The sequence below is a fragment of the Somniosus microcephalus genome, unplaced genomic scaffold (assembly GCF_052327205.1).
Source record: "Somniosus microcephalus isolate GS21.2 unplaced genomic scaffold, FLI_Smic_1.0 unresolved_chr9, whole genome shotgun sequence".
Taxonomy (NCBI): Eukaryota; Metazoa; Chordata; class Chondrichthyes; order Squaliformes; family Somniosidae; genus Somniosus; species Somniosus microcephalus.
Window position 1 is genome coordinate 12231685 of NW_028225187.1, and position 7140 is coordinate 12238824.

Genomic DNA, 7140 nt, shown 5'->3' on the forward strand with positions numbered 1-7140 from the left:
AATCAATGCTGGCTCAGGCCCAACACCTTGACTAGATTCAGCCTCTGAGATGGTTCAATGCTGGCTCAGGCCTAACACCTTGACCAGATTCAGCCTCTGATGTGGATCAATGCTGGCTCAGGCCTAACACCTTGACTAGATTCAGCCTCTGATGTGGATCAATGCTGGCTCAGGCCTAACACCTTGACTAGATTCAGCCTCTGACCTGGATCAATGATGGCTCAGGCCTAACACCTTGACTAGATTCAGCCTCTGAGCTGGATCAATGTTGGCTCAGGCCTAACACCTTGAATTGATTCAGCCTCTGAGGGAGATCAATGCTGGCTCAGGCCTAACATCTTGACTAGGTTCAGCCTCTGAGGTGGATCAATGCTGGCTCAGGCCCAACACCTTGACTAGTTTCAGCATCTGAGGTGGATCAATGCTGGCTCAGGCCTAACATCTTGACTAGATTCACCCTCTGAGGTGGATCAATGCTGGCTCAGGCCTAACATCTTGACTAGATTCACCCTCTGAGGTGGATCAATGCTGGCTCAGGCCGAACACCTTGTCTAGATTCAGCCTCTGATGTGGATCAATGCTGGCTCAGGCCGAACAGCTTGTCTAGATTCAGCCTCTGATGTGGATCAATGCTGGCTCAGGCCCAACACCTTGACTAGATTCAGCCTCTGATGTGGATCAATGCTGGCTCAGGCCCAACACCTTGACTAGATTCAGCATCGGAGGTGCGGCAATGCTGGCTCAGGCCTAAAACCTTTACTACATTCAGCCTCTGATGTGGATCAATGCTGGCTCAGGCCCAACACCTTGACTAGATTCAGCCTCTGAGGTGGATCAATGCTGGCTCAGGCCCAACACCTTGACTAGATTCAGCCTATGAGGTGGATCAATGCTGGCTCAGGCCTAACATCTTGACGAGATTCAACCTCTGAGGTGGATGAATGCTGGCTCAGGCCCAACATCTTGACTAGATTCAGCCTCTGAGGTGCGGCAATGCTGGCTCAGGCCTAACACCTTGACCAGATTCAGCATCTGAAGTGGTTCAATGCTGGCTCAGGCCTAACACCTTGACCAGATTCAGCCTCTGAAGTGGTTCAATGCTGGCTCAGGCCCAACACCTTGACTAGATTCAGCCTCTGAGGGAGATCAATGCTGGCTCAGGCCTAACATCTTGACTAGGTTCAGCCTCTGAGGTGGATCAATGCTGGCTCAGGCCCAACACCTTGACTAGTTTCACCATCTGAGGTGGATCAATGCTGGCTCAAGCCCAACACCTTGACTGGATTCAGCCTCTGAGATGGATCAATGCTGGCTCAGGACTAACACCTTGACTAGATTCACCCTCTGAGGTGGATCAATGCTGGCTCAGGCCCAACACCTTGACTAGATTCAGCCTCTGATGTGGATCAATGCTGGCTCAGGCCCAACACCTTGACTAGATTCAGCCTCTGATGTGGATCAATGCTGGCTCAGGCCCAACACCTTGACTAGATTCAGCATCGGAGGTGCGGCAATGCTGGCTCAGGCCTAACACCTTTACTACATTCAGCCTCTGATGTGGATCAATGCTGGCTCAGGCCCAACACCTTGACTAGATTCAGCCTCTGAGGTGGATCAATGCAGGCTCACGCCCAACACCTTGATTAGATTCAGCCTCTGAGGTGGATCAATGCTGGATCAGGCCTAACACATTGACTAGATTCAGCCTCTGAGGTGGATCAATGCTGGATCAGGCCTAACACCTTGACTAGATACAGCCTCTGAGGTGTATCAATGCTGGCTCAGGCCTAACACCTTTACTACATTCAGCCTCTGATGTGGATCAATGCTGGCTCAGGCCCAACACCTTGACTGGATTCAGCCTCTGAGGTGGATCAATGCTGGCTCAGGCCCTACACCTTGACTAGATTCAGCCTCTGAGGTGGATCAATGCTGGCTCCGGCCTAACACCTTGACGAGATTCAACCTCTGAGGTGGATGAAGGCTGGCTCAGGCCTAACACCTTGACTAAATTCAGCCTCTGATGTGGATCAATGCTGGCTCAGGCCCAACATCTTGACTAGATTCAGCCTCTGAGATGGATCAATGCTGGCTCAGGCTTAACACCTTGACCAGATTCAGCCTCTGAAGTGGTTCAATGCTGGTTCAGGCCCAACACCTTGACTAGATTCAGACTCTGATGTGGATCAATGCTGGCTCAGGCCCAACACCTTGACTAGATTCAGCCTCTGATGTGGATCAATGCTGGCTCAGGCCCAACAATTTGACTCGAGTCAGCCTCTGAGGTGGTTCAATGCTGGCTTAGGCCCATCACCTTGACTAGATTCAGCCTCTGACGTGTATCAATGCTGGCTCTGGCCCAACACCTTGACTAGATTCAGCCTCTGACGTGTATCAATGCTGCCTCAGGCCCAACACCTTGACCAGATTCAGCCTCTGATGTGGATCAATGCTGGCTCAGGCCCAACACCTTGACTAGATTCAGCCTCTGAGGTGGTTCAATGCTGGCTCAGGCCCAACACCTTGACTAGATTCAGCCTCTGAGGTGGATCATTGCTGGCTCAGGCCTAACACCTTGACTAGATTCAGCCTCTGAGGTAGATCAATGCTGGCTGAGGCCCAAGACTTTGACTAGATTCAGCCGCTGAGGTGGGTCAATGCTGGCTCAGGCCTAACACCTTGAGTAGATTCAGCCTCTGAGGTAGATCAATGCTGGCTCAGGCCTAACATCTTGACTAGGTTCAGCCTCTGACGTGGATCAATGCTAGCTCAGGCCTAACACCTTGACTAGATTCAGCCTCTGAGGTGGATCAATGCTGGCTCAGGCCTAACACCTTGACTAGATTCAGCCTCTGAGGTGGATCAATGTTGGTTCAGGCCCAACGCTTTGACTAGATTCAGCCTCTGAGGTGGATCAATGCTGGCTCAGGCCCAACACCTTGACTAGATTCAGCCTCTGATGTGGGTCAATACTGGCTCAGGCCTAACACCTTGACTTGATTCAGCCCCTGAGATGGATCAATGCTGGCTCAGGCCTAACACCCTGACCAGATTCAGCCTCTGAGTTGGATCAATGCTGGCTCCGGCCTAACACCTTGACTAGATTCAGCCTCTGAGGTGCGTCAATGCTGGCTCAGGTCTAACAGCTTGACTGGATTCAGCCTCTGAGAGGGATCAATGCTGGCTCAGGCCCAACACCTTGACTAGATTCAGCCTCTGAGGTGGATCAATGCTGGTTCAGGCCCAACAGCTTGACTAGATTCAGCCTCTGAGGTGGATCAGTGCTGGGTCAGGCCCAACAGCTTGACTGGATTCAGCATCTGAAGTGGATCAATGCTGGCTGAAGCCCAACACCTTGACTAGATTCAGCATCTGAAGTGGATCAATGCTGGCTGAAGCCCAACACCTTGATGAGATTCAGCCTCTGATTTGGATCAATGCTGGCTCAGGCCTAACATCTTGACTAGATTCACCCTCTGATGTGGATCAATGCTGGCTCAGGCCTAACACCTTGACTAGATTCAGACTCTGAGGTGGATCAATGCTGGATCAGGCCCAACACCTTGACTAGATTCAGTCTCTGAGGTGGATCAATGCTGGCTCAGGCCTAACACCTTGACTAGATTCAGCCTCTGAGGTGAATCAATGCTCACTCAGGCCCAACACCTTGACTAGTTTCAGCCTCTGAGGTGGTTCAATGCTGGCTCAGGTCCAACACCTTGACGAGATTCAGCCTCTGAGGTGGTTCAATGCTGGCTCAGGCCCAACACCTTGACTAGATTCAGCTTCTGGGGTGGATCAATGCTGGCTCAGGCCCAACATCTTGACTAGATTCAGCCTCTGATGTGGATCAATGCTGGCTCAGGCCCAACACCTTAACTAGATTCATCCTCTGAGGTGGATCAATGCTGGCTCAGGCCCAACACCTTGACTAGATTCAGCCTCTGATGTGGATCAATGCTGGCTCAGGCCCAACACCTTGACTAGATTCAGCCTCGGAGGTGCGGCAATGCTGGCTCAGGCCTAACACCTTGACTAGATTCAGCCTCTGATGTGGATCAATGCTGGCTCAGGCCCAACACCTTGACTAGATTCAGCCTCGGAGGTGCGGCAATGCTGGCTCAGGCCTAACACCTTGACTAGATTCAGCCTCTGAGGTAGATCAATGCTGGCTCAGGCCCAACACCTTGACTAGATTCAGCCTCTGAGGTGGGTCAATGCTTGCTCAGTCCCAACAATTTGACTAGAGTCAGCCTCTGAGGTGGATCAGTGCTGGATCTGGCCCAACACCTTGACTAGATTCAGCCTCTGATGTGGGTCAATGCTGGCTCAGGCCTAACACCTTGACTAGATTCAGCCTCTGAGGTGGATCAATGCTGGCTCAGGCCTAACACCTTGACTAGATTCAGCCTCTGAGATGGGTCAATGCTGGCTCAGGCCTAACACCTTGACGAGATTCAGCCTCTGAGGTGGATCAATGCTGGCTCAGGCCCAACAGCTTGACTAGTTTCAGCCTCTGCGGTGCATCAATGCTGGCTCAGGCCCAACACCTTGACTAGATTCAGCATCTGAGGTGGATCAATGCTGGCTCAGGCCCAACACCTTGACTAGATTCAGCCTCTGAGGTGGATCCATGCTGACTCAGGCCTAATACCTTGACTAGTTTCAGCCTCTGAGGTGCATCAATGCCGACTCAGGCCTAACACCTTGATTAGATTCAGCCTCTGAGGTGGATCAATGCTGGCTCAGGCCTAGCACCTTGACTAGATTCAGCCTCTGAGGTGGATCAATGCTTGCTGAGGCCCAACACTTTGACTAGATTCAGCCTCTGAGGTGGATCAATGCTGGCTCAGGCCTAACACCTTGACTAGATTCAGCCTCTGAGGTGGATCAATGCTGGCTCAGGCCCAACACCTTGACTAGATTCAGCCTCTGAGGTGGATCAATGCTGGCTCAGGCCTAACACCTTGACTAGATTCAGCCTCTGAGGTGGATCAATGCTGGCTCAGGCCTAACACCTTGACTGGATTCAGCCTCTGAGATGGATCAATGCTGGCTCAGGCCTAACAACTTGAATTGATTCAGCCTCTGAGGTGGATCAATGCTGGCTCAGGCTTAACACCTTGACTAGATTCAGCCTCTGAGGTGGAGCAATGCTGGCTCAGGCCCAACACCTTGACTGGATTCAGCCTCTGAGGTGGATCAATGCTGGCTCAGGCCTAACACCTTGAATTGATTCAGCCTCTGAGGTCGATCAATGCTGGCTCAGGCTTAACACCTTGACTAGATTCAGCCTCTGAGGTGGAGCAATGCTGCCTCAGGCCCAACACCTTGACTAGATTCAGCCTCTGAGGTGGATCAATGCTTGCTGAGGCCCAACACTATGACTAGATTCAGTCTCTGAGGTGGATCAATGCTGGCTCAGGCCTAACACCTTGACTAGATTCAGCCTCTGAGGTAGATCAATGCTGGCTGAGGCCTAATATCTTGACTAGGTTCAGCCTCTGAGGTGGATCAATGCTGGCAAAGGCCTAACACCTTGACTAGATTCAGCCTCTGAGGGGGATCAATGCTGGTTCAGGCCCAACACCTTGACTAGATTCAGCCTCTGAGGTGGATCAATACTGGCTCAGGCCCAACACCTTTACTGGATTCAGCCTCTGAGATGGATCAATGCTGGCTCAGGCCTAACACATTGACCAGATTCAGCCTCTGAGGTGGATCAATGCTGGCTCAGGCCTAACACCTTGACTAGATTCAGCCTCTGAGGTGGATCAATGCTGGCTCAGGCCTAACACCTTGACTAGATTCAGCCTCTGAGCTGGATCAATGATGGCTCAGGCCTAACACCTTGACTAGATTCAGCCTTTGAGGTTCGTCAATGCTGGCTCAGGCCTAACACCTTGACTGGGTTCAGCCTCTGAGATGGATCAATGCTGGCTCAGGCCTAACACCTTGACTAGATTCGGCCTCTGAGGTGGATCAATGCTGGCTCAGGCCCAACACCTTGACTAGATTCAGCCTCTAAGGTGGATCAATATTGGCTCAGGCCCAACACCTTGACTAGATTCGGCCTCTGAGGAGAATCAATACTGGTTCAGGCCCAACACCTAGACTAGATTTGGCCTCTGAGGTGGATCAGGCCCAACACCTTGGATATATTTCTTAAGGCTAAAGGGATCAAGGGTATGGGGAGAAAGCAGGGGCCGGGTTCTGTATTTGTATGATCAGCCATGATCGCATTGGATGGCGGAGCAGGCTCGAGGGGCCGAATGGCCTACTCCTGCTCCTATCTTCTAAGCTTTTCTGTTTCTATGTTTCTAATCCGAAAGTAGGGTCCTTAATCTAAACAAAGGAAAGTACGAAATATGAAGAGGGAGTTGGCTATAATAGATTTGTGAGCTTCATTTAATTGCATGACAGTGGATTGCAATGACTAACGTTTAAGGAACGAATGCAAGAATTGCAAAAGTTATAAATTCCTTTCTGGTGCAAAAACAGAAAAGGAAAAGCGGCCTAACAATGGCTAAGCAAATACATTTAGGATAGCATTAGATCCAAAGAGAATCCATATAGAGTTGCCAGAAGATGTAGCAAGCCTGAGGATTGGGAGCAGTTTAGATTTCAGCAACAAAGGACCAAGAGTTTGATAAAGAGTGGAAAATAGAATATGAAAGTAAACTTGGAAGGAACATAAAAGCGGATTGCAAAAGCTTCTAAAAGTATGTTAAAGGAAAATGATTAATGTAGAAAAATGTAGGTCCCTTACAGCCAGAAACGGGCCAAATAATAATGGGCAACAAAGTAATGGCTGGACAATTAACAATACATTTTACTGTCTTCACGTAAGAGGACATTAATAACATCCCAGAAATTGTAGGGAAACTAAGGTCTAGGGAGAAGGAGGAATTAAAAAATTTAGTATTAGTTAAAAAATAGTGCTGGAGAAATTAAAGAGACTGAAAGCCAATAAATCCCTAGGGTCTGATAATCTGCATCCCAGAGTACTAAAATAGGTAGCCATGGAAATTGTGGATGCATTGGTTGTCATCGTCCAAAATTCTAAAGATTATGGAACAGCTCCTGCAGATTGGTGGGTGGCAACTGTAACCCCACTATTTAAAAAAGGAGGGAGAGAGA